This window comes from Dipodomys spectabilis, unplaced genomic scaffold (genome assembly GCF_019054845.1).
Source record: "Dipodomys spectabilis isolate Male_0828 unplaced genomic scaffold, ASM1905484v1 ptg000147l, whole genome shotgun sequence".
Classification (NCBI taxonomy): domain Eukaryota; kingdom Metazoa; phylum Chordata; class Mammalia; order Rodentia; family Heteromyidae; genus Dipodomys; species Dipodomys spectabilis.
Window position 1 is genome coordinate 3,916,997 of NW_024870824.1, and position 17,417 is coordinate 3,934,413.

The following is a 17,417-nucleotide window of genomic DNA, read 5'->3' on the forward strand; positions in this document are numbered from 1 at the left end:
GGATCTCAGTACACATTCTGCCTGTCTTTTGAAGAGAAAAGGTAAGGCTTCTTATATTCCATAGAGATCTGGTAGTTTTCTGATACCAAGAGAAAGATCCTGATGAAGTAAATCACCTAACCTCAGGTAACTATTTTGGTTTTATTTTTCTTTATTAATTGCTAGTGTGTGCCCTTTTCTTCCCTTTTACCTTCTTTTAACTTTTTTGGACTTCTTTTCAGTGTTATATGTAAAGGGATTAATACTTACTTTTCAGCCTTAAAGAATAATTTCACTAGGCACCACTGGTTCACAACTATAATCCTAACTACTTAGGAGGCTGAGATCTGAGAATCACAGTTCAAATACAGCCTGGGTAGAAAAGTCCATGAGATGCTCATCTCACATTAACACCCAAAAGACAGAAGTGGAGTTGTGACTCAAGTGGTAGCATGCTGTCCTTGAGCACAAAAGCTCAGGGATAGACTACAGGCCCTGAGGTCAAGCCCCAAGACTGGAACCAAAGGGCAGGGGAAAGGAAAAGAATAACTTCATTAAGCATTAAGCTTTCCATTTAAGAAGAAGAAAAGTTTTCTAGTATAATTTTTCCCATGAGATTTAAAAGGTATACATGGTAAGTGTCTCATACATAAGAAGAGCAAAGAAGAGAGAGAAAGGGATATTGTTAGAAGACGCCAATTCATTAGGAGGTAAGAATACATCACCACTACCAGCTCACCTAGTACTGTTCCAAGTGCAGATGTGTTAACATTCCAACCTGGGCGGACTGATTGATTGGCCCCGTGGACAACAGAAATGGCCCTGCAAAGGCCAGAGCCAGTACACATTTTATTACTCACTTAGGTGCTGGGAGGTTGGCTCAGTGGCAGAGTGCTTGCCTCACATGCATGAGGCCCTGGGTTTGATTCCTCAGCACCACATAAGCAGAAAAAAGCTGGAAGTGGTGCTGTGGCTCAAGTGGTAGAGCGCTAGCCTTGAGCTGAAGAGCTGAAGGACAATGCCCAGGCTGAGTTCAGCCCACACGACAGACAAAAATAAAAAAAGTTTACCCACTTAAATTATTGCATGTGACCATTCCTTGTTATATTCAAGCATAAAGTAATTCCCTCTCTTTTATAATCTATAAACTACCTAAATACCAGAAGGAGTTTGAAATTTTGACTTGTGTGTTAGAGATTAAGTCCTGACAATACCTATATGGTGACTAAGCCCTTTCAGTTCAAAATGGGTCAACCATTCACAAGAAAGGCATTTCAGTCAAATAATTCAAAGACTTTATAGGCAATCACTCTAATAAGTTATATAGGGATTACATTGGAGTATTTGAAAGGTCAACATTTACATAGCTTGTTAAATGGAAATAGGTATCTGTTTCGAAGATTATTTAGCTAAATTAATGTAGAGAAAGAGAATCTGAATTTGAAAAAATTACTTCATAACATTAGTCTTAATTGGCAAAGTCACAAAGCAGAATACTTTTTGAATCTCAACAAATAGCAATCAACTACATTTTGCATTTTAGAGTTGAAAGTAATCACATTATTTTATTGGTTTTCATATTGAGAAGTTCAGACACACTGCATAAATTAGATTCTTTTACCATGAAGGCACTCTTGAATTATTTTTCCCATTAAAAGAAATCTAATTGTGATTCCAGTGGTTTTCTCAAACTGTAAAGCATTCATTGTCAGGCTGGGATGTAGCTCAGTGGCAAAGCGCCTGCCTAGCAAGTACAACGTCCTGCGTTCGATCCCCAGTACCAAAAAAGAAAAGACAAAAAAAGAAAATACAGTTAAAAAAAAAAGAGTTCATTGTCACAGGGACCCATAAATAAGGTAGAAAACTGGGGACAAGCTTGTAGAAGCTATTGTCTAAAACAGTACTGTATGGAATAAAAAGTTTACAAGTCACATGTGTTTTAAATTTTCTAATACCCATGAAATGGATTACAGTATATTTTAATCCAGTGTATCTAAAGTATAACAATATAACTAATATTCAATGATGGGATATTTTGAATTATTTTTATAGTAAGTTTCCAAAATGAGGGGTGTTTGTTAACACCTTTAGGACATCAAATAGTCAGGAGCCAATAGAACTAGTGGTTGCTGTATCTGCGCTAATGAGAACACTTCTTATTTTAAGCAAAGTGACATTTCAGTTTCTGTGCCTCAGTTTTCCACATTGGTGAGAAGCCAAGAAGAAATGTTTCAGAAATGTTATAGATTGAAATAAGGAGAGAGAAAAAAAAATTGGCTACTCCTGGCCATTCATGGGGTTCCACAAGTGTTTCACAACCTGACTTCAAAGACGACCACTTTCCAAACTGGCTGCTGGCCAAATTCGTCTGCTCCCTCATCATGCCCTGGAATAGAGTCTCATAAATGCTGCCACACAGCCCACAGTGTTCTGACTTACTGAAATCTGCTGTGGTTCAACCATATGTCCCCCATGAGAAAAGACCACACAGAGAATCCAGATTTGTCCACCAGTACTAAGCTGGGCACCATCTTCTATGACAGGCAGTCCATCTTTTTAGACATACAAATTTGCATAATGGGCATTGTATGATAATGGTGATACTATGCCAGTTACCCCACTTCCCCAAAATGGGAAGATGGCCACTGGCTGATATATTTTTAGATTTCCTGAGAAGGGTTTAATCAACACTGCCATTACACACAGATTTTTTAAAGACTTTCCAGAATGTTTTTTTACATTCTGATCTAGAAAAATCATTTTTTAGGGGGAGACTTAAAAAAAAGAAAGAAGCACTTTGCCTTTTCCTAGGACTTCAGTTGCACAGTATTTTAACATTTTTATAACAATGTTTAGCAATTTCTATTTCCATTTTCACATGCAAGGTAACTAATTGTAGGTTGCCTACAGGCTGATGATTTAAAAAGAGCCATTTTGTTTCATAATTCAATTTTTATTGCACTGAAGCAGCTGGTTGCATTTAAAATTGGAAAAGGGAAAGTAAATGCCATAAAGGCAAAGAATAAAATTAGTAAACCTTTCCTGTTTTGGGATTGTTCTTGCAAAGCCAATTCAAAGACATTTTCTTTAAAAGGTCAACAAAGTAAATTAGTACTAGGTTTTTCTTGATGGGTGTTTGTTGACTTTACACACACATACACACACACACACACACAACAAATACACAGCAGAGACAATTACAAAATTAGAATATTATAATATGATTTACTTGTCAAGGTAGAGCATTCAATCTTGCCATGTTGGTCTACTTGAGACAATGCAATGTTTCTAGACATTTACTTGTGTAATAGGATTTGTAATATTCTTGTAAGTACTAGCTATTAGGTCATATTCCAATTTCCTTAATGCTTATCATTACTGCATTCCTGATACATTATTTCCTTAGTGCTCACATTAATGCATTGTTAACTTTTGAGCATTTACTGATTTAACACTGGTGATTAGACTGTATGTCTGCAGTGTTTTTTTTAAAAAATATTGTACACATGTAATATTGGTATTATAAATTTGTAACCACATGATAAACAAAATATACCCAATCATTTTCTATTAAATTTTGTCCTCTTACTCTTCTGACACATTCAGGGTGACTTTCTAACTCCTTGATAAATACAGGAAGAAGAAGGGAAAGAAGAAAGGACAGAGAGGGTGAAAGAGCAAAAGAAAATTATGGAGATAATGATAACCAATAATAACCAAGTATAGCATTTCCTCTTTCTATATTTTATATATTAAGGGCAAGTTTTGTCATTATTATTCCTTAAGGACATGACCTAAGATCAAGTAATGTAATCTTAGTGCAGCCATTTTTTTACTTGAAGAGTAAAAGCAGTCCATCTGACAATGTCACAAGAATCAAGACACTGCTGTAAGGAAGATCCTATGCATCTGGCCCAGTGGAGTTTAAGTTAGGAGAAAGCCTCTTCCCATCTACTTGAGTATTTGATATATTTCCGTTGGCCATAAATGGGAAAATAAGATCCACCTATTATTTTCTCTTTCCATGCATTAGTTTTAGCATTATTTTTTAAACCAGAACAGGGATTTGAACTCCAAACCTCATGCTTGCTCTATTTGTACTCTGCTATTTGAACCCACTTCCAGCCTTGCTTTTTGCTAGTTATTTTGAAGGTAGGCTTTTCTGATCACCCTGGCTTTGAGCCTCAATCCCCTAGATCTCAGCCTTCTGAGTAGTTCACTGGCACCTGGCCCAAATCAATGTTTGTTTCATTTCTGTAGCCATCAGGCTCGTCATGTAGTAGCAAGAAGTACACTAAAGCCCTTCAAGCATCCCAACCTAGCCAGAGAAACAAGCAATCTGTGTTGCTCCAGACTTAAGGCTGACACTCTAAACAGCAATGCAGCTCCAAACACTGCAAAGTAACATTGTTTTTCTAAACAATCCAGTGCACTTTAAGATTTACCTGAAAAGCACAGAATATTTGTATTCAGTTTAATCATTGCTGTGATTCCTTCCATTAAAAGTGACAGATATGCCCGGTGCCAGTGGCTCACACCTGTAATCCTAGCTACTTAGAAGGCTGAGATCTGAGGATCACTGTTCAAAGCCAGCCGAGGCAGGAAAGTCCGTGAGACTCTCATCTCCAGTTAACCACCAGAAAACCAGACGTGCTGTAGCTGGAGCTGTAGAGCACTGGCCTTGAGCTGAAGAGCTGAGGGACAGTGCCCAGGCTGAGTTCAAGCCCCATGATCGACCAAAAAAAAAAAAAGATAATTAATCCAATCAAATTGAATGGCTTTTATTTTCAACTTAGAAGATTATTGCAAGCTACTCGAATGTGATAGGCTTTGTTTACATTAGATTTTTTGAAAGCTGTTGTTTTCCCAAAGCTCTCTCTCAACTCTGACAATCAGTGTTTAATGGTAAAAATTTACTAGATTTTTTTCCTTTCCTTGAGACATGGATAATAGTCTTCTTTGCACAGGATAAAATTAAGTGTGACAATAAGTTGAAAACTATTGTAATTGCCATCTTTTATCTTTACCTATTTTATATTTATTCTATATAGCATGTAAATAGATAAATAGCATAGATAGCACACATAATTTTTTCTGTTTACTATATACTTTCAGTAATATTTTATGGTTATCTGTAAATAAAAAGAATATTCTAATATTCAAAGAAGCCAAAATGGCGTAATAGTGGACCTTTATTCCATGTCCAACAGATAATGGTGTTTCCTTCCATTTCTTTATTATTATTATCATTTTGGTGCTGGTACTGGGACTTGAACTCAGTGTTTCTGACTCTCACTTAGCTTGGCTCAAGGCTAGCACTCTTACCACTTGAATCATACTGCCATGTCTGGATTTTAGCTGGATAATTGGGGATAAAGGGTCTCTAATGGGCTTTCCTGACCAGGCTGGCTTCAAACTTTTTTTTTTTTTTTTTTTTTAGAAAAAAGAATGAACTATATACAGGGTCTAATGAGAACCTCTTGTTTTGATAAGTTGGAGTTCATGTTAATATGCTTCATTCTATATAGTCCTTTTCACTAAGCGCTTGAGTTATTGAAATCCCCTGTGAAGAATATCATATACATATTCTAGTTTTTACATGCGACCTGCTTTTGTTTGGGTCTAGCTTACTTCATTTAATATAATTATTTCCAAGTCTTTTCATTTCCTTATGAATGGAACAATGTTATTCTTTCTGATGGAAGCATAGAATTCCGTTGTGTATATGTACCACATTCTCTTAATCCATTCATCTACTGAGGGGTATTTGGGTTGGTTCCATATTGGCTATGGTGAATAATGCTGTGATAAACATAGTTGTGCTGGTGGCTTTAGTGTGGCCTTGTGAGTAGCTTGGATTACAGGCCACCAGCATCTGTGTTTTTAATCACCTGTGAATTCAGTGAGTGGGTACAGCTGACTTAAGGGTATAAAAAATTAGCCAGTGAACTAAGGGTGTATGTAAAAGGACTTACGAATGAAAGGGTTGGGGTCAATATGAGTATTCGTCCTAGTTTAAATGTCAATCATTCTTTCATCTCTGGTCTTTGAGATATACATATAAAATTAATGAGCATTTAAAACGTAATCTCCACATTTAATTAATTCCCCCAAGGAATTAAATTTAAATCTCCAAAGAACAATTTCCTAAGTCAGGCAAATGGTGGCTCCAATACAAGCCTCTACTGGCTGATTTTATTGGAACATTGTTTAAGGCCACAATATCTAAGATATCGATATGGCATTTTATACAGTAAAAAAAGAATTGTGGCTATTTCATTTTACTCAAGGCGCCTCATGCTTTCTGATGACCTCTAGAATGTAATCTGCAAACTACTGAGTTTTTTCTCTTAGCTTGAGGTTACTATCCTCATTTCCTATTTTAGGAAGTTAAATGAGTTTTATTTTATATGGCACATGGTCACACAAGAACAATTGTGTAAGAGAACAACTAAACAGTGAAATTTCTCTGCAGGACCAAAATGCAACACTGCCTCATTCTCGAAAAAGGAAATTGGAATATGACTCGAAGCTGGCCATGAATGGAAGATTTCTAGATCTTTGAGTATGCTTTAGAAATATGATCATTATATTTTAACAATTATATGAATGACATCTTAGCACTAGGACTTACTCATACTAAGTCCATCCAAAGCTGTTACTTAGCAAGATAAAAAATAAGAGCCCTTTGGTTCTTCATCTCTTATGATATTCTGAAGCTATCTATATTAACTGGACTTCCATTCATCACTTTTAGGAAATCATATGCTTCGTTATATGGCATTCCATGACAATGACTTGCCCATCAATAGTTCTAGAAACACTTTCCAAACTCCATGCTTTTCTTAGTGCTTTATATTTCATTTCTTGGAAAAGACAGGGCCTTGAGTCAATGCTTGGCTTTCCTTACATATTTAGAAATCCAACAAGAACCCTTTGTCCAAGTCTATTTCTGTCACAAAGAAATTACTCATTCCAAAATATCTGTCTAAAGGGAGCAGGTGACCCACATACTGAGAGAAATTTTAGGAATTCACAACTCTCATGTCTTAGTTGGGCTTTCAACATCTGTAGTCAAAGGATTACAAATGAGATATTGAGTAGAAACCCCACTATATGCCTGTTATTAAGACTATCTAAAATTGTCTCATGACTTTAAATAATACATGCTTTTCTTTAAACTGTTGCAGTGATCAAGACATAACATATTCCCAAGGGTAGATTATAGAGCTCAGAACCAAAAAACTGGAATCATCTGCCAACTTCTGTTGGTTGACATGTGTAGCAGAGTGACAGTTGGAATGGGAGAGGGGAAGGATTACAACATGTAAATAGAAACCCCACATTTCCACTTGCCAATGGTCTGCATTTCTCAGAAGTTTGAAGGCAGTTATTATTTTGGGGGGATGCTGGTTCTGAGGCTTGAATTTGGGGTCTAGGTGCTGTCTCTAAACTTCTTTGCTTGAGTACTACGTAAGCCACAGCTCCACCTCATGCTTTTTTTATTTTTTATTTTGTAATGGTTAATTGGAGATAAGAGTCTCATGGGCTTGCCTGCTGAGCTGACCTCAACTATAATCCTAAATTCTCTCAGCCGCTTGAGTAAGCTAGGATGAGAGGTGTGAGCCACTTGCACCCATCTTGATAAATGTAAATATTTTTAGAAATAAATAAACCACCAAAGTCAATAGCTAATTTTCTTCTGAGAAATTACACAAAACAGTTGAGTTCTACATCAAAAGGACACTTTCATGAAATGATTGGCTACATTTCAAGCATCCCAGAAGTCTGTTTTTCCAGGAAACTTTCACTGAGAAACTATTACATGCAGTGGCGTAGTCAGAGATCAATTAAACCCAGTGGAGAGAAGAGTCATCCTGTGCTAAATCCTGGCAGCTGGTGAGTCCTTTAGGGATGGAAAGAGGGAAGAGCTCCTGTCTACCATGAATGATCAAAGAACACTTCTTGGGAATAGGCTGACTTGAGAGACAAGAGAGGATTGGTCTGCCTATAGTCTGTCAGCACAGGCAGAGTGAAGGAAAGTAGGGCAAAGTGGTGAAGGAGTAAAGCTGTGTGTGGACGCCGCTGAGCCTGCAGAACAGTCTCAGGTTTTGTACATAGCTGAGTTAGACAGCCTCCTTGCTCTTGGTAAACATACCTTCAGCCTTTCCTCAGACCATCCAGCTTCCATATTTAGCTATCCTGGTATGCCAGTCCAAAGAATAACCATCATTCAATGCACCAAACACAATTGCAAGTCACCAGTAAAAGCAAGGCCTCAGCCACTGAAAGTTAAAACTGCACTGACTCGGCCTCTCTCCCCACGCCCCCACCCCCCTCAAAAAAAATAGCAGTGTAAACTTGAAGGTGATGAGTAAATTTTATGAAATTGCTTTTCTAAAACTACTCTGTGACCCTATAAAAATCACCTACGTCTTCAAGTTTGACTAACGGAAGCCCAGATCAAAGTTGCTGTGGTTGTGTCAGCCCTATAAGTCATCTGACCTGAAAGGGCAGCTCTCACAGGAAGGTTTAGACATCAAAAGACAACTTGTACAAAGCTAAGTCTCAGACAACAAAATTTAGAATGCCAAATGTCACTTTGTCATTGTGCCTCTGTCCTAATTCTCATTCCTTTCTATACATTCCTTTTTTGTGTTGCTTATTACAAGCAGTGTTCTTCATCTTGAGAAACTTGTCTTTATTTAAAAAGTATTTGCTAGTTAGAATGAGGTTATGGTAGGAATGCTTTTAGTTGTAACTTTATACTTTATAATGTCCGTGATTAGCAAAGGCTATGTGATTACCGAGGACCGCTGAAATAAGGAGAAATGGAGACAAAGATAAACTGCCATCTGAATGATGGAAGAGAAGCTGAGAAGCAGAGATAGAGACTGTCAAGCTTCAGAAAGCAGGGTAGCAGGCACTGAGGAAGGAGAACCTGCAAAGGATTTATGTAACATTACCTGGGGTGTCTTCTCTCATCTTTACTAGATATGAAATGTGTATTCCTGGGTTGTTGAAGGTTTTCTGTACCAAAGCTCCACAACCAGTTCAGTAGCATCAAGGAAAGTTAAATTAATAGAATAACATCACACACAGGATACCTGCAATCATTTGGAGGGTAAGTCATTAGCCCAAAACAAGAACTTGTAAGATTTGGAGGACGAAATATAAATATCCAGGTTTACATGGCTAATAGAACATTAAAGGCTTCCTTCCCAAATTCTGGTTTAAAAGGAGCAGTAAACACTTCATTCTTCAAACTTGTCAAAATGGTGCTATTGATTTCTTAATACCAAGATGCATTACAATATTTTTAGGTAAATAAAGGTTGGCCTAGACATAAATGTAAACACAGAAAAAAGTTTGTAGAGAATTCATCAAGATCATGCCATTTGCTTTTGGTTAAGCTACCACATCTGCAATGGTAATGACTGATAAGAGTGCCCAGGACTTACCAAATATTAAACACAGTGATTATTGACCCTCTCAGCTGCTAAGAGACTTGAGGCAGACAACATGAGAGCTCCCAGTGGCTTGTTTGGGCTCTGGTTAGACAATATCATTCAGTGATTAAGTATGCTAATTGGAGGTGCTGGTCTCAAGGAATTAAAAGGAAGAGTATATGACCTGAGCAAAAATGAATGTTGGTAGGCAATGATATCTTGTGAGAGTTCAGACTGTCTGAACACATCCACAGAAACCTATACCTTGCTACTGGGAAATCTGCAAAGCAATTTGCATGTACTGTATGAAAATAAACCATGTAAGAGTGCACCAAATCTTTGTATTCTATGATTTAAAATGTTACCACAATTTAAGGAAAATGCAGTGGCATTTTCTTTATATCTGAAATGTGTGGTTGAATCTTCTGAGGATTTTCCCCTTCTCTAAGATAAAATTATAGTTTGAGTTCCTCTAGGATGTGTAACACTGTGTACTTGAATATTTGTTTCCTTGGAGTAAATTGATAACATTATGAATGTCAAGAGGGGACATTAGTAATTACTTCATCTGGCAAGCTCAACTTATTTAAAAGGTTTTACACATGGAAAGGTAATACCTTTCATAAGTTCACAGAGGCTGAGAAGGGAATAGACATCTTCATCTGATTCTGCCCCACTGAAAAATCAATTCACTGGACATAATTGCAACAATTCACATAAAAATATATTGCCCATTATTTTTAATAGAAAATATTGAGCCAGACACTGGTGCCTCATGTCTGTAATCCTAGCTATTCAGGAGGCTGAGATCTAAGGATCGTAGTTTGAAGCCAGCCCAATAAACTACTCAGAAAAAGCTGGAAGTGGCTCTGTGGCTCAAGTAATAAGAGTGCTAACCTTGAGCACAAAGAGGCTCAGAGACAGTGCCCAGGCCCTGAGTTCAAGCCCCAGGACCGACAAAAAAAAAGAGAGGAAAAAAAAAGAAAATACTCAACACAAAGTAGAAACTTACTCATAACATTTTCCAGAAACTACTTCTTTATTCTAACACTAGTTTACTTTTTCCTACAAACTGCCCTCATATGTACAGCAATACATTTTTGCATAATCTGGATCAGCATAAACAAATATAAAAGTTATGAAGCTTTTTCTGTCCTTGAAAAAATTCACCATTTTAAAAAAAATCCAAGTGTGGAATTTGGGGGCCAGAAGGGATCCAATGGTCATGTTCCATGATGCTTTCAAATCTTCAGGTCCAGAGACCAGGAGCAAAAAATAGTTCGTGTCTTTTTTTCTTCCTTTTTTTAAATATTATTACTAAGTACAGTGCTTCTCAGTCACTGTCACTCTTTACATTATTCTCCCCTGTTTCCCCCTCCTGTCTCTGCTCATGTTGATTCTTAAGAAGGTAGCAGGACTTGAGCTGGGCTACTTGGTGAATTAGCAAACATTCTGTGTAAAGTATCTGTGGGGGAAGCCAGTGATATGATAGCCGGCCTCACCTTTACAACTGGAATTTTCTCTATTCACCACCAGCCTGACTTGAATGGGAAGCACATTCACCCTGCACAAAGATATTTCCATTGAGGGAACTATGGGGAGTGCTAAAGAAAACTAAAAGCTCCCATCAGAAAATCAATTTTTGACAGGATATGAAACATTTCTTACTAATTTCATTCTGGTTTTGCACCTCTAGACTATTTCTTTTCATAAAAAGTCAATTTTCCTGTACTTAATATCAACAAAAATAGGAAGTAACACCTGAAAAAAAGAACACTAATGCATAAATGCCTGTTTGGGGTACAATTACCCTCTGCTTCTTCACATTTTTGCTACAGCATTTTGAACTTCTCCAGTAGTCTTTCCAGCTGGCAATACAAGTATGCTCTGGGATACGTTTTGTATCATCTCCTGGTTAAAAGCCTGCCATAAGAACTCTGCTCCAAAGTAACAGAAACATGGGGAAAACACAGACATGGGCCATTCATGTTGATATGTGCCATGAAACACCAACCATTAATTAACCCACCCTGGGAGGTCCATCAACTCATTACTTTCATGAAGGATAGTCATGACACATCTGCCATTAATTACAAGGGGCTCACAATGTTTCTTGACTAGAGCAAATGATTACACTTCATGCTTATTTCAGAGGGCTGTCATTTTCCTTCATGACATGTAGAGGAAACTTACATCTTCCAAAGTTGATTCAAGTCAGTGACACTATGGTTGGCTAGGGAGGGGGTTGGATCTTTCCCCTATCCAGGCTGGAAGTCCTTACAGTTATTCCTTTATAGTCACGTGATCCACACTACAGAGGATTCTGGAAAGGCATGTGCTTTCCTGACAGTATGGACAAATGAGAAGAGTGGCACCTTGAATCTTCTCAACTTTTATTTGCAGTTTCCAGGACTGGTGAGTTAGCCATCACTCACTAAAAGGTAAAGATGTGAACAGCAGCAGAATCAGCTCTGAAATTCCTCAGCTGAAAAAAAACATTAACAACTATCTATATTCAGCTGTCTTAGTGCATTCCAGCAGCTACAACAAAACATCATGAATTTATTTGCATTCAGCATTTCTGCAGGAAGTTTAAGATTAAGAAATCTGGAGTCGGGGCTGGGAAGGTGGCTCAGTGGTAGAGCGCTTGCCTTGCATGCCTGGGGCCCTGGGTTCGATTCCTCAGCACCACATAAGCAAAAAGAAAAAAGAAAGAAGTGGCACTGTGGCTCAAGTGGTAGAGCGCTAGCCTTGAGCTGAAGAGCTGAGGGACAGCGCCCAGGCCCAGAGTTCAGGCCCCACGACTGGACCCAAAAAAAAAAGAAATCTGGAGTCTTGGCATCTGGTGAAGGCCTGCTCTGTCAGAGGATGCCAGTTCACTGTCCACACACGGCAGGAGTCCCAGTTCTCTCAGGTTCCACTTTTAATGGCACTAATTAATGAGTTTTGGTGGGTGACCTAATCACCTCTCAAAGTCCCACCTTCAACACCCACCATCTTGGGAGTTAGGATGTCAACATAGGAATTTTGGAGAACATGAGCATTCAGACCATAACATTTCAATTAGTATATATTATGTGAAAAGGTTTCATTGTAATATTTCTCTATATACATGTGTATTTGATTGAATTCATCTCCCCACTTGCTTGTAATTCCTCACTTTTAATGAAATAGTAATGGAATTTGAGTGTTCTGTTTGCATACATGTAAGTAGAACTTCAACCACAATTATTCCCACCATCCTTTCTACTGCTCTCCACCTCCCGCTGCTTCCTCTCTCCCAGCAGTCCTCATTTTACACTCATCTTTTTCTTCTTTCCTTCCTTCCTTTCTTCCTTGTCTAGATTCTGCATTTGAGCAAGAATATGTGATATCCTTTTCATTCTGGCTTATTTCATTTAACATGATGATCTACAGTCCCATCTATTTTGCTGCAAAGAACATAATTTATGGCTCAATAAAACTTCATTGAGAATACTGACTCTTTTTATCCATTCATCAATGGATGATATATATCTAGGCTAATTCACTACAGATTTTTTTTAAGTGAGGAAGACAAGTCTCTAAGCCACTTCATAGTTGTCTTATATTACATTTAGAGCATCCCTAACGTACAAATTATGAGTTCCCTGCAATCACAAGACTATTTCCAATTACAAATGAAAATATGTCTAGTCCACTTAACACAATTACTTCAACATCTATTTTAAAAAAAAAACAGGAAACCTCTCATCATATACTACTATTCTAAGGGCAGAATATACTCATATATTTGAGTTGCTGTAGTTTCGATGTTGAAATGTCCCTCAAAGGTCCAAATGTTACAGATTTGGTCCCAGGGATGTGTTATTGGGAGGTGGTACTTATTGGGAAGTCAATAGAATACTGGATGATCTCTCAAAGGAGACCATGGGATCCTGATCTCTTCCTCCATCCTTCACTTTCTAAGGAAAGTTTGCTCAACCACAAGCTCCTATCATGATGTGCTGCCCTTACCAGAAGCCCAAAGCATAAGGACACTTAATTCTGAACTGGAACCTCTCGACCTGTGAGCCACAATAAACCATTTTTGTAAATTACTAAATCGTCTCAGACATTTTGTTACAGTAATGGAAGGCTAACTAATACAATATCCAATAAAGATTCAGCAGTATCATGGCTACTATTATATGAGACATTAGCAAGACATTAGCATGTGCATTATTAATGTTATTTTCCAGATTTTTATTTTTCCTTGCATTTATGTTATTAACTTGATTTTCCATGTTTTTATTTTTCCTATGTACCAATTCAAAAAGTTCCATTCATTAAATTCATATATATGAAACTAAATATTTGGTCAACACTTAAGGTTAAAGCAACTTAAACACACAAAATCAACAATGAATTATAAAGAGTATTTAAAAATTTTTATTTTGATATAATTTTTAAAAATATACATTCATAGCAATACATGCTCTTATTAGCTTATTAAATACCCTAGTTTTACATATTGATTCATAAAACAATTATATTCTTCTCCAAAATAACATAGCTTTTCTTTACAACAGATAAACTTTAATGTCCAGCTCTATATGTAAAATCTCTGAAAACAACACAACAATGAAGTCATAATCTTAACTTCTTGTGTAGAAACACTGACTTAATGTTACATCTGTGCTCAGGTCCAACTATCCCATTATCCTAGAAGTTCGATGAGACCACTTGAAAACTAAGAGTGTAGTTCCTAATTAAGCCTTGACTTTGATCCTTAAAATGGAAAAGGAAAGCGGAAGGAGAAAAGGGAGAGACAGACGGAGGGAGAGAGGAAAACTAAGAGTGTAGTTCCTAATTAAGCCTTGACTTTGATCCTTAAAATGGAAAAGGAAAGCGGAAGGAGAAAAGGGAGAGACAGACGGAGGGAGAGAGGAGGAAGGAAGAAAAAGAAAAAAAGGAAGATGGAAGACAGAAAGAAGGAGTAGGAGCTGGGGAGAAGAAAGAGGAAGAGAGAAGAGGGGGAAGGATGGAGGGAGGGTGGGCTTGCAGAGGCACTAGGATCGAGGAAAAACTAAAATTGTATTACCTGGGGTATAATTTTGTGGCTGGGAATCTGCCATTTCAAATAATTAACCTCAAGGAACACTGAAATAAAGAGATTTCTGACATTCATAATCTCTCTGGTACTGTAGAAGTCTGTACTATAAATGCAGATAATTAAGTTCTAATCATTACTTTTTTTAGGTATTGCTTTAAACTCAAGAAATATCAACATAAACTAATATTTCATGCAACATATCACCAAAGACACACTCTGTTTTCTTTTAATTAATTTTCTTTTGAAAAATAGCACAATATACACTGAAAACAGTATTGTATCAACAACTCTATGTCCTATAAATTTGGACATATTAGTTATAGACTATAGAAGATACTCAACAAGAGAAAAAATAAGGCAGACTATATTCTTTTATACCTCAACTGTTCTATCAGAAGTTATTTATCTTTAAAAAGGAAAATATTTCAGGGCAGTCATTTTTATTTTGACAATTTTTCATTTATTTCTAAAATTCATATGTACTAGTTAACCAGCAAGTCTCTAGAAACTAGAAACAATTTCACTAGGATACATGCCTGTAATCTCAGCATTTTAGGAGGCTGAGGCAGGAACTTCAAGAGTTCAAGACTTGCCTGGCCTCTAATAGAGACCCTATCTCATGGGAAAAAAATTCAACAAAAGTAATTCCATGACATTGTCTATTTATCTTATAGAAAAACAAATAAATACACACAGTCTAGAGCTCTTCATTACAGTAGCCATGGGCCTTATGTAGCTAATGAACACTTTAGATAGGTTAGTCCAAATTAGTAAAAAATATACAGCAATTTTCAAAGAATTAGTATGAAAGACAAAATATATGCTATCTCAGTAATTTTTACATTGCTTATATGCTAAAATAATATTTTGTATATATTGAGTTAAATAAAATATATTGCCAAAATTAATCTTCAGCTATGTATCTTTAATTTTTTTAATGTGGCTGCTAGGATATTTCAAGTTATAGATGTTTGTTTCCTCTTTCCTCCTGCACTCCATGGTACAGCAGACTCAATTAGGTGCTAATATAAATCCCACCCAGCATCATTAAACTTATACTATTATGACACCTGACTTGACACAATATAGTTAATACATTAAAACAAAAATCCTGAGCTTAAAAATCACACGCACTCCTCAGACAAACAACAAGACCTACTATAATCCTTCTCAACATCTTCCTTTCCCTGGCAACTGTGATAAACTTTGGTTAGATTTGAGTCTGCAAACCAACAAAAGGGATCTTTCAAGGTGACAGAAATGTTCTAAAATGGTTTTGTGATGATGGTTGCATAACTTTATAAATGTACTGAAAAAACTCGCAATTACACACTTCAGGTGAGTCAACTGTATTATGTAAATTATATCTCAGTAAAGCTGTTTCCCACAAGTGCCCAGCTGGAGCCCAGTCAATCTAAAGTATCATATAGAAGCTTCACATACATCTCAGGTAACTCAAATACAATATTTGCAAACTCATCCTATGATTCAACATTGCAAGGAAATTGTTTTGTGAAGATTATTTTACCCCCAGGGGGTCTGGGTTCAACAGGGAATTTTGTGCTCACCTATTGGAAGTATAAATTAGTAAGGACAAAGTGAACACAAGGTTAGGGAGATAGGGGATTTCTTTCCCTTTAGAGGCCCCAGCTCAGGCAGTAATAGCCCTTATAATGATGTATCTAGTCTCATCCCAAATCCTTTACCCTATTTTTCCATCCAACACAGAAGAATGGAATGTAGTGACCTAAGAGAAACTAGACTAAAAGAAACAAATGGAGGAAAACAGATGAAGTCTAATATTTAATGATTCTCATCGGATATTCAAAAGTAAACTCTGTTTTTCTTTCTACTAGAAGAGGAAAAAGTAGCAAAGAAATCCAGCAATTCAAAAGTTGCAGTTAATTTAGAAAAGGATCAATAAACTTAAGCTAAGAACATGGAATTCTTTGTTCATTGTTTCTCTCAGATCTTGAAACATTACTTACAATCTAAAAACTGAGTCTGCCCACCTAGTGATGGTGCTAGCAAAACAAATAAACAAAAAACCAAAAAAAAAAAAATTTCATTTTCCCCACTTTCCTCACTCAAAATGAGTCTAAGAACTGATTTCCTCTTTCCTTACACTCAGGAAAACAGAAAACAAGTGAAACATAAATCAAACCTTGAGGCACTTAAACTGTTATCATAAATGATTACATACTTTTGTGGGGTTTTCTGTGGTTTGCCTGTTTGTATTTTCCAGGACTCTCTCAATAAATACATAAATACCATTGTAATGACAGGTAAGAAAATCATATGAACAATAGCATGCATTTCTGTGCATGCACAGAAGCTTATACATACACACAAAGATTTTCAAGGACACCCATGTCTCCTCATGTTCTCATTTTAGAAGCCAGAGCCAGGAACTGGTGACTCAGGCCTATAATTCTTACTCGAGACTGAAGCCTTCAGTTTAAAGTCAGCTCTAGGAGGAAAGTTGTTAAAATTCTTACTGAAGACTTCAGTTTAAAGTCAGCTCTAGGAGGAAAGTTGTTAAAATTCTTATCTTCAACTAATCACTAAAAGGCCATAGTGGATCTGTAGCTTCAATAGTACAGCAATCATCCTTGAGCAAAAATGCTAAGGGGACAGTACCTAGGCTTCAAGTTTAAGCCCCAGTACCAACACACACAGTATCAACACACACACACACACACACACACACACACACACACACACACACACACACACACACACACACACACACACACACACACACACACACACACACACACACACACACACACACACACACACACACACACACACACACACACACGGCCAGAAAGTTCATTCAAAAGCTAAAGCATGAGATGAGATGGAATGTTAAAATTATTATGGAATACTTATTTAAAGGATAATATCCTGGC

General features: G+C 36.9%; 1 long non-coding RNA gene across 1 annotated transcript; it reads right to left on the bottom strand.

The window, feature by feature from the left end:
* Positions 1–14: 14 nt before the first annotated feature.
* Positions 15–17,179, bottom strand: LOC122118078. The gene is made up of 4 exons (XR_006149285.1): positions 15,035–17,179; positions 8,624–8,627; positions 7,218–7,224; positions 15–25 (listed from the first exon to the last, which is right to left on the bottom strand). It is a non-coding gene; the product is annotated as an uncharacterized LOC122118078 (long non-coding RNA).
* Between the last annotated feature and the right edge of the window lie 238 nt (positions 17,180–17,417).